The sequence below is a fragment of the Equus przewalskii genome, chromosome 5, assembly GCF_037783145.1.
Source record: "Equus przewalskii isolate Varuska chromosome 5, EquPr2, whole genome shotgun sequence".
NCBI classification, from domain to species: Eukaryota; Metazoa; Chordata; class Mammalia; order Perissodactyla; family Equidae; genus Equus; species Equus przewalskii.
This window is the reverse complement of record NC_091835.1, coordinates 7,780,085-7,790,386: the sequence shown is the minus strand read 5'-3', so window position 1 is coordinate 7,790,386 and position 10,302 is coordinate 7,780,085.

Genomic DNA, 10,302 nt, shown 5'->3' with positions numbered 1-10,302 from the left:
AGGCTGGAGGGGACAAAGACCTCTGGGTTTGACCCAGAAAGCCGCCAGCAGCTGTCAGCTGAGCTCTCACCACCATCCTGGCATTATGTTTTTATCCATCCTGGTTCTCTGGTTTTTCTGTGTAGGTGTGAGGAAGATTGGCCCCTAGCTAACATCTGTTGCCAATCCTCCTCTATTTTATGTGGGACGCCACCACAGCACGGCTTGACGAGTGGTGTCAGGTCTGTGCTTGGGATCCGAACCAGTGAACCCTGGGCCACTGAAGCCAAGCGTGCGAACGTAACCACTACACCACCTGGCTGGCTGCACTGTGATCTGTTTTTAAACTCAGGATCCTTTTTCCAACCTTGAGGGTCGAAATGAATTAAAGAATTAAAAAAATAAACAGAATATGTTAACTCGGACTTTCTAAAATTAGCTTTTCTTTTTTGTCAAAATATTTCGTGTACATTGTTTAAAAAAGTGAAATGAGCTTCATAAAGTTTGTAACAAAATCCAGCAGTGGCCCTCCTGCCCCGTCTCTGCAGGCGGAGACACCAGCTCTCAACTCTGGTGGCTGTTTCCTCTAAGATTGGGCTACATGTTTCTAAATATCCTGCTGCTTCTGCTAGCTCTTGATTTTTTTTCTTCCAGTTTTAGATATCATCCATTGACTTTCTGTCTTGGCGTCAGAGGATTTGACACTCTCTCAAACTCTCTCCTGCTTTTACCCCTGCCCAAGCCAACACAAATACTGCCTCCCTCATTCTCCCACGACACAGATACTACTCTTTTTGGTTAAATCAACATTGAATGTTTTCATTACAATAACTATATAAAAATTTATTCAGAGTTGGGTACAATGTTCATATTTCCTTTCTTTGCACAAGTTTTGTTTTCACTAGAATTACTGATAGGATTTTCCATGTGCTTTTCGTTACATTGGTCCCAAATGTCTCCTGTACTGCATTCACGTTCGACAGATAATCTATTAATTTTTTTTCTTTCTTGGAGATCTGGTTCCTGGAGCCCTTCATAATCCTGCTCCAATCTGGACAGGTTACTTTCCAGCCCTGCTCCTTTTTTCTAAATTGCTTTAACTATATTTCCAGATAAATTTTGGAATCTGCTTGTTAATTTCTACAAAATATCCTACCAGGGTTTTGATTTAGATTATGTTGAATGTATGGGTCAATTTGGAGAAAATTGACATCTTAACATTATGGAGTCTTCCAATTCATGTGCACAGGATCTTTCTCCAATTATTTAGGCCTTTTCTAATTTATCTTGGTAATGTTTCATAGTTTTCAGTATGTAAATCTTGTCCATATTTTAATTTATCCCCTAAGTAATTTATGGTTATTTGGATGCTATTATAAATGATATTAAAAAATTTTTTTATTTCCAGTTCTTTTCTTACTAGTATATAGGTATATAGCTGAGCTATTGTATATTGACCTTGTATTCTGGGACCTTAGTGAATTCAATTGTTAGCTCTAGTAGTTTTATTTTTAAGTATTCTTTCAGATTTTATATGTACACATCATGTCATCTCAGAATAAAGACAGTTTTATCTCTTCCTTTTGTTTCTTTTTCTTGCCTTATCTCGTTGGCTAGGACCTCTAGTATAATGCTGACCGGACATCCTAGCTCTGTTCCCATCTTAAGGGTAAAGCATTTAATGTTTCTCTATTAAATATGATGTTAACTAAAGGTTTTCATGGAGGCCCTTTATCAGGTTGAGGAAGTTCCTTTCATGAATGGGTGTTAAATCTTCCTCTTTCTTCAAGGGGCTGGCTCTGGAGGCGCCTACTGCTGCTTACAGGCTTCGTGACCAAGGGCAGACTGCTTATCCTCCCTTTACCATCATGTAAAATGTGGATAATCGTAGTGCTCAACTCATTCCTATGAGGATTAAACTAAATGAATACACACACACACACACACACACACACACACACACACACACACACCCCATTTAGAAGAATGCCTAGCATACAGTAGGTACTGTATAAATGTTAGCTGTCATCATTATTTTGGTTTACTCCCTTATTTTGCTGGATTATTGGATTTTGTTGAGAGAAGGTATATAGGAGGTAACTTTTTGGAGAACTCAAATTTCCAAAAAAGGCTTTATTCTACTCTCACGTTTGCTTGGTACTTTCCCGGAGTATTGAATTTTAGGTTGGAATTCATTTTCTTTCAGAATTTTGCAGGCTCTTCTTAATTTCTTCTAGCTTCTAGGGTTTTTGTTGAGACTTCTGATGCTGTTCTAATTCCTGATCTATTGTACATGACTGAGTTTTCTCCTGGAAACCCTTAGGAGTCTCTTTATCTTTTTGGCTTAGAGCGCATGATGCTGCGTCCTGCTGAGGTCCTTTCTCCTGCATTTTCCTGGGCACCTGGTGAATCCTTTTACTCTGGAAACTCAGGCTCTGTGAAGTTTTCTTGTATTATTTCTTTGGTAATTTTCTACCCTTCATTTTCCTTATTTTCTTTTTTTTTTCTAGGAGTTCTTTTATTTGGGTGTTGAACCCCCAAGATTGATTCTCTAATATTTTTATCACTTTTTGCCTATTTTTCAATATTTGCATCCTTCTACTCTCTAGAAAGTTGCCCTTAATATTATCTCCCAGCCTTTTGATTGGAATTTGAAATTGCTATCATATTTTAAGTTTCCAATAGGCTTTTTTCTGTTCCTCAAGTTCCCTTTTGTGGCACCTATTTCTTGCCTCATGGATGCAATATTTCCTTTTATTTTTCTGAGGATATTACGTTTTCTTGAAGATTTCTGTAGCTCCCTTCATTGTCCTTGTCTTTTCTTCTGGTCTGAGGACTCGGTTACCACTTTCTGACTGCCATTCAAAAACTCTCTTATCTTTGATTTTCTCTAAGGTTTTCTTTGTTCTGGTGCTTTGTGGGATTATGCCTTAAAAATCTCTTTAGTGTCATTTTTAGTGGATTTTTGAGGGAGCAGAGACAAAAACATTCCTCCAATCCTTCTTATTTTGGTATAAAATTCCCCCGGATTTAAAAAACATGCTTATTTTGAAGTCACACTCAGACTGCTCTGTTATCTTGAGTTCCTCAGGTGTGAATTCTCTTATTTGTTACATGTCGGCTGACTGTTGATCATGGTCGTTGTCAGTTCTTTGTAATGTTCGATTGTCAGTTCATTTGAAGAGCATTTTTTTCATGGGACTCTCGCATGTGTCTTGGATTATGAAGAAGTCTACACAGGGGCAGTGTCCTGTTGTCCTTGTTGGGGTGTTACGGGGTCATATGGTTCAGAACGTTTGTTGTTATGGTCGTTGTTATTTTTGGGTTTCCACACCGTTCCAAAGGGCAGATTTGGGTCCTCACCATTTCCCACTCAGGCTTGGGGTTCTGGACTGTCCCTCAGGTGGCTGTCTTTCCTCCACAGCCTAGAGCAGGCAGCTCACTTTGGGGTATGTCTCAGAGCTGGCAGGTGTTTTCTATCCCCAGACAAGGCTGGGCCGGCTCTGTCCTGGTTCCTGGCTTTTTGCAGGGAATCCAGTTCCAGTTCCATTTCCCTGCTGTGCGTGGGGGCTGTAGACCCGCTGGTGTTTCCATCCCCGTCCTTAAGGTGCGTGACCAATTCTAGTCTCCTTCTGGGCTCCTGCGGCTTCAACTCCTATCCCCAGGTAAATCCACACATCCGTACATTCCCTTTTCATTTCTGGCCCTTCGAGATCTCTCTCTCTCCTTTTGCTCTTGATCTCAGACATTTATTTAAAAATATATGTTATCCAATGTTTCTATGTAGGGGGTTTGTGTGTATGTGCGTGTGTGTGTCTGTGTGTGGTGTTGTTTCCCATGCCTCCTCAGTCCACTATTACGACAGGCTATCAGTAAAAATTCAAAAACCACATAAAATCAGAACAAAGTTTCTCTTCCTATTCTTTATTTCCTTTCTTTAAAGATAAGCATTATTGGGGCCGGCCTGTGGCCGAGTGGTTACGTTCGCACGCTCCACTTCGGCAGCCCAGGGATTCACTGGTTCGGATCCTGGGCGCAGACACGGCACCGCTCATCAGGCCATGCTGAGGCAGCATCCCGCGTGCCACAACTAGAAGGACCCACAACTAAAATATACAACTGTGTACTGGGGGGCTTTGGAGAAAAGAAGAAGAAGATGAGGAAGAAAAAAGAATATTGGCAACAGATGTTACCTCAGGTACCAATCTTTAAAAAAAAAGACTACTATCCCACAGGGTGGTACTTAAAAAAAAAAAAAAACCTAAGCATTGTTAAAACTTTCTCCCAGAGAATTTAAAATGTCAGCCTGCAGGACACATTGACCAGATTTCCAGCTAACTCACAGCTGTATCTGTCTGTTGTATACGCATGTGTGGACGTGGATGTGTGCGTTGGAGGTGAATGAGCTTGCACCATCCCAGCATTATTCTCCTTCTTTCATCCAGGTTCAAATCAGGGGGGTGGGAGAAGTAAGATGTAGAAGGTAAGTGGGGAGGTGCCTCTGAAGAAATCCAGTCACTTCCGACATGGGAAGAAATCGTATTGCCCAACAGAAACCTATGAGGCCACATCCGCACCTCTCTTGGTTCGTATGTTGTAAACAACAAGGCTGCCTTCCTGAAGAAGCTGGCTTCGCTCCAACTGCGAGAGCGTTGAGCGTGGAGGGAAGCTGAACAAGGGCCATGCAGCGCAGGGTCCCCCCCTGGTCGGGGTCCTTGCCCACTCCTCTTAGCTGGGGTCCTGGTGAGTCTCAGCACGTACTGTCCCCTGCGCCCCTTCGCCAAGACATTTTAGAAACACACGTTAATAAGAACCAAAGAACCAGTTAACCGATCATGTGTCAAATGCCTGCTCTGCCTCCGACTTTGTGCTGGACCCTCCAAACATGGGCAGGTACGATAGAAAGGAAACTCAGGGGACAAAGGGAACTTGCGAATGGAGGACACGTAAGGAGTTCCTGAAATGTCCCCTAGCATCAGGGTGACTGGAAAGAGAGATCGATCTGGGGGTCCTCGTGCACCACAAGCCGAATCTGAAGATTTGGATAAATGCTTCTAGTGAAAAAAAAAAAAAAAAGAAAGAAAAAGGAAGACTGAGTAGCTGTGTGACCTCGAAACTTCACATAAACTTTCCGAATCTGAGTTTCCTCTTCTGTGAAATGAGGTTTCATGAGGTAAGCTCCAGTTCTAAGAAGAGATGCCGTAAATCTAAGCATCTAGGAGATGTACAAATAAGGCCATAGCTCCATGTGAGACAGAAGATTCATAGGAATCTTCTATCTGCTCAGGTCACGGTTATTGGTAGGTGGGTGCTTCACAGGAGGTCATTTCTTGGTACACGCTTTCCAGGCAGCCGCTGACCAAGTCTAACGTGAGGAGTTCCTGAGATGCCTGCCTCCTTCCCCTGCTCTGCTCCTTCCTCCCTCCTCCTCCTCTCTTTCCAACACCTTCCTCCTTCGTCCGTCAGCAATTCATTCCTTTAGCGGGGAGGCAGGTCCTTTGGAAAACAGGCAAATACCTTTGGATGGGGAGAATGCTTTTCTTTCCATCATTAAGCCTAGGATGAGGATTGGTCTTGAAATCTGTCTCTCGCACAGAAGATCCTCTCTTTCTGAGCCTTCAAGGTCACGAGCAGACACCCGCGCGCCATCCCCACGGCGCCTTAGCCCCTCGCCACGGAAGCTTGGCGCTCGCTGATGCGGCCCCACGTTGGACACAGGAGCCTCCGAGACTCTGCTGTGTCGGAGCGCTTTCTCAAGGAGAGCGAGGAGCAGCGTGGAGTCCAGGGGGCTTTTAGGCAAGGAAGAAAAAAGAATTGTTGAAAGGCAGCAAAAGATAAGCTTCTTCTGCCCCACCCAGTCTTGCGACTTTGTTGCTTTGATCCCCAAGTTCTATTTTGTTTTATTTTTTTAAAATTTACTTTCAATTTTTTCCTGAGTTCTAGTTTAGATTTTGCAACATAAGGAGAACCCTTGTCTACGTCCTTATGTGTGTAGTGTGTCTTTGATTATCCGAATCAACAGATATTAATAACTATTATCTGCGGATAATTGAAGTCTTAATATTGTGCCAGGGACTGTGGAAAGCACTTTTTACGTGAATTAATTCATTTACGGCTCACCAAGGCCTCATGGTAGGAATTATTATTGTCCCCATTTTACAGAGGAGGAAAATGCGGCCCAAGGAGATGAAGTAAGAACCTCGCCCAGGGTGACACAGCACAGATAAGTGGCCACTGGAGTCTGACTCAAGGGCTGACTGTCCCTGGCTCGTGGAGCAGCTCTGCGGTGGGGTGAGGGCCGCGGGGGCTGGAGTGGGGCTGGCTCTCGGTCTGTGCTGGCTTGTATGATCTTGAGCAAGTCGCTTAACTTCTCTGAACCCCTGTCTCCTTGAAAGGAAGGTAAAGTACGCCAGGCTCTCGGGAGAGACTCGGGCCTTGACAAATGGCAGACGTTGCCGCCGGAACAGAGGGGCTTGGAAGGGTGAGTCGGTGGCAGAACTGACGAGTAACCCAGATCCTCTAACTGTACTGCCAGTGCTTCCTGCATGAGGTCACAGGGCCAGGGAGCTAACGAGGATGCTGGGACGCCCCACTTTCACAGGCCTTGGGCTGCTCTGAGATGAAAAGACAGAGCTTGGAGAGGGGATCACGGCCTTCCTCCATGTTTCTCCAACATCCATTTGTTCTCTTTTCCTGGATTATTCCCATGAGTGTACAAGCTCCCATATTATAATAGCCCTCCCTTGACCCCACATCCATGCCAGCCGTGGTCCTATTTCTCTGCTCCACTTTGCAGCCGAGGTCTGAGTCTTACCGCTCCAAGGGCGCTTCCAGCCTGGGAAGGGCCATGAGGGATGTTTAGCAGCGTCTCAGCTGGAACGTGCCCTGGCCCACTCTGAGGTTCACGTGAGTTTGGGCATACTTGAGAGGAAGGAGGGTCAAGGGCCCTTGAGGGAACGAGCTCATCCCTGGGGGCAGGAGTAAAGCCCCTGGGCCTGCAGAAGTTGGGGCAGTGGGAGTAGACGCTGTGTTAAGACGGGCCTTGGCCCCTGGACTCTGGCCTGTGGACGAGTGTTAGGGAGATGGGGCCAGGGGTGACCACGGAAAAAGCTGGGAGATTTTGGCATTGCATGGAACACGCTCAGGGTGACTGGCTCCATCCCATTCCAGGTGGCCAGGCTGGAATTGGCAGAGTGGTGAAGGCCAGCTTGGCAAGAAGGCCCAGTAGCCTCAAGGGGCAGGTGGGAAGAAGGTCCAGAGAGGTTGGTCCCTGAGGTGCTGAATCACAGCTTGCTTACTGGGTGTGCGTACACAGATGGTAAACAAAGAAAGAGCTCAGGAAGAAGAAAGGAAGTCAGATTTCCACCCCTGCCGGGAGTGTGGGAGAGCATTATTTCCCCACACACCACACTTCCTCCTTCTTGTAGGTCTATTTCCCTGGCCCCTTGGTTTCCTCCTGCGTCTTGGCCTTCTCTCCTGTCTCTTTGGTCGGCTCCTCTTCCTCTTTCAGTCCTTTATTTATTTATTGTGGTGAGGAAGATTCACCCTGAGCTAGCATCTGTTGCCGGTCTTCCTCTATTTTTTTTTTGTGGAATACCGCCACAGCGTGGCTTGATGAGCGGTGTGTGGGTCGGCACCTGGGATCCAAACCAGAGAACCCCAGGCCGCTGAAGTGGAGCGCAGGAACTTAACCGCTATGCCACCGGGCTGGGCCCCCTCTTTCAGTCCTTTAAATGCTGACATTCTTCCAGATCCCATTCGGCTCTCTTTTCTGCCCTTTCCCTATTACCTGCTTTCCCTAGGTGATGTTGTCTCCTCCCGTGGCTTTAATGATCTGCCATCTCTGTGAGAATGACCTCCTACTTGTACCCTCACCTAAGTCCAAAATGAAAGCCAGCATCTTCTCCCCCTAACCTGCTTCCTTCAAGCTCTTTGTTCAAGCTGAAGAATCCTTGAAGGACTGAAGAACCCCTTTGGACTCCCTTCCTCTTTCTCATTGCCCCAGCCCATCTGATTGATAACCAAGTCCCGCTGGTTCGCTCTTAAAGATCCCTTAAACTCACCCCCTTACCTCCACCCCATTGTCATGCCTTGGCCCAGACCCTCACCATTTCTGCTCCAGCCTCCTAACTGGACTCCTGCCTTGAGCGTCGGCCCCTTTCCGTCACTGTAGTTAGGAACTCACTTGGACTTCGTATCAGGATTGCTATGTATAAAGTGTAGCCCCGATGACTACTTCCATGAAGTTGGAACAAAATGAAAGGTTTCAATAAATGTTGATAGCTAACATTTATCGAGAGCTTACCGTGCTCTATCCCTGGGCCAGGTGCTTTATGTGCATTAACTGGCGAATCTAATCCTTAAAACTACCCCAGGAGGCTGATTCTAGAATTAGCCCGTTTCGCAGAGCAGGAACCTGAGGCTCAAGAGTTTGGCTAGAGTCGGGATGTGCGTGCAGGGATCCGGCCCCTGGGCTACACCCTCCTCCACGCGGCTAAGGTGCCTCAAGGTCCAGCTCGATACCTTCCTTCCCATCCTTCCCTGTTCATGGTTGCTACTTAAATGATGCCTCGTTTCACCACCTTTTGGTAGGGTTCTTTTAACACGTCCTTTATGTTCATGTTTTTAGGTAAAACATCTCTCTGTGTCCTACAAAAACAGTGTTTGGAATTTCAACTTCCCCATTTTCTTGCTAACTTTGGTACAATAAAAAAATGTAACCTTTTCTAATCTGCTGGATAAAAAAAGTGACTCGAAGAGGAATAAGTTCTAGAACTCTGCTGTACAATATAGCGCCTAGAATTAGCAATGGGGTGTTGGGCACTTCAAAATTTGTTAAAAGGGTAGATCTCATGTTAAGTGTTCTTGTCCCAAAAAGCAAAAAACAAACAAACAAAAAAATAGAAATAAAGGGACATAGGAAACTTTTGGAGGTGACGGATATGTTTATTACCTTGATGCTGGTCGTGGTATCATGGGTGTCTTCAAAGGTCCAAATTCATCAAATTGTGTACATTAAATAGCTCAAGTTTTTTCTGCATGTCAGTTACACCTCAATACAGCTGTTAAAAAGTCTAAAAACCCCTCTCTGGTGGGTGTAAGGCTTCTTGGCATTAAAAGCTCAGACAAGAATCTCTCATGTCAACGTTTGCCACTAAACCCGCTCCACATGTTTCCCTGCTTTGCACAATAAAGGACTAAAGGAAGGAGTAACTTTAGGACTGCTCTCTGGGTCTCTATTTTCATTTTTTGTCCCCTTTGAATCTTTATCTACAGGTACTAGAAGAAAAAGGTCACGGGCACAGTCTTACAAGTCCTGCTGTCAGTCCGATGAGAATTAGGTTCCCTAGCGACGTGAGAGGAAGCTTCCATATTATATGTGTATGCCCTAAGTTGAATTACCAGAATCTTCCCGTAAACAGAAGAGTCTTGTGCATCCCTGACCCTGGTCCCTGGGAGCTACGGTGACACTGAGACCCTTGAGCCTTCCAGAAGCTCCCTGGGAGTCTGCACAGGCATTTTCGGCAGTTGTTGGACCCTTGGGCAGGCGTGGAGGTAGGCAGGAGGCAGCAGAGGTGTCCACGGGGCCGTGGTCAGCTGTGCATCTAGTGTAGTCAATCTCTCAGCATAATGCTGGACATCCAGGAAAGTCCCTAGCAATGCTGGCTGGTATTACTACTGTAGTGGAACAGAGAAAAAACTTGGACGCACCACCCACTGGGAATCAAGAGTCTGACCCAACCTCCGGGTTGGCTTGGAGCCGAGCCAGCTTTGTTAGGAAGCTGGCCCTGCTGCTTATGGTCAGGGGAACATGGCTGACCTCAGACTTCATAAGGCTCTGTTGGGAAATCAGTGGTGTGTCTTCTCCGGGAAGGTGCCTTGCGCATGTCTCTGAAGTTGCTGGGGGCGGGGCTCCGAGCTGGGGCAGTGATCTCGGCTCCCCCCACATCCCTCTCCCCATCCCCACGTCTGCTCCTCCTTGGGCAGGTGGAATGGCCAGGAGAAGGCTCCAATGCAAGACCACCTTGCTTTTAGCAAGGGGCTCAGCAGGAGTTGGGGGGTCTTAGCGACTGGAAGTGGACATGGAGAGAGAGAGAGGAAGTAGGATACATACCTGTAAGGGAAAGAATCACCCTCACGAACAATTCTAATTCCATAAGGGCGTTTCTTACCTCCAGTGTGGGGGGCTCTGCCACCATGGCTTCTGGGTCAGTGGGTTTTAAAATTGAGTCTTGATCAGACTCTTCTGGGCTCCAGATCCTCAGGATCCACCCTCAGCTACTCAGATTCAGTAGGACTAGGACCCCTCACCTTACCCTAACC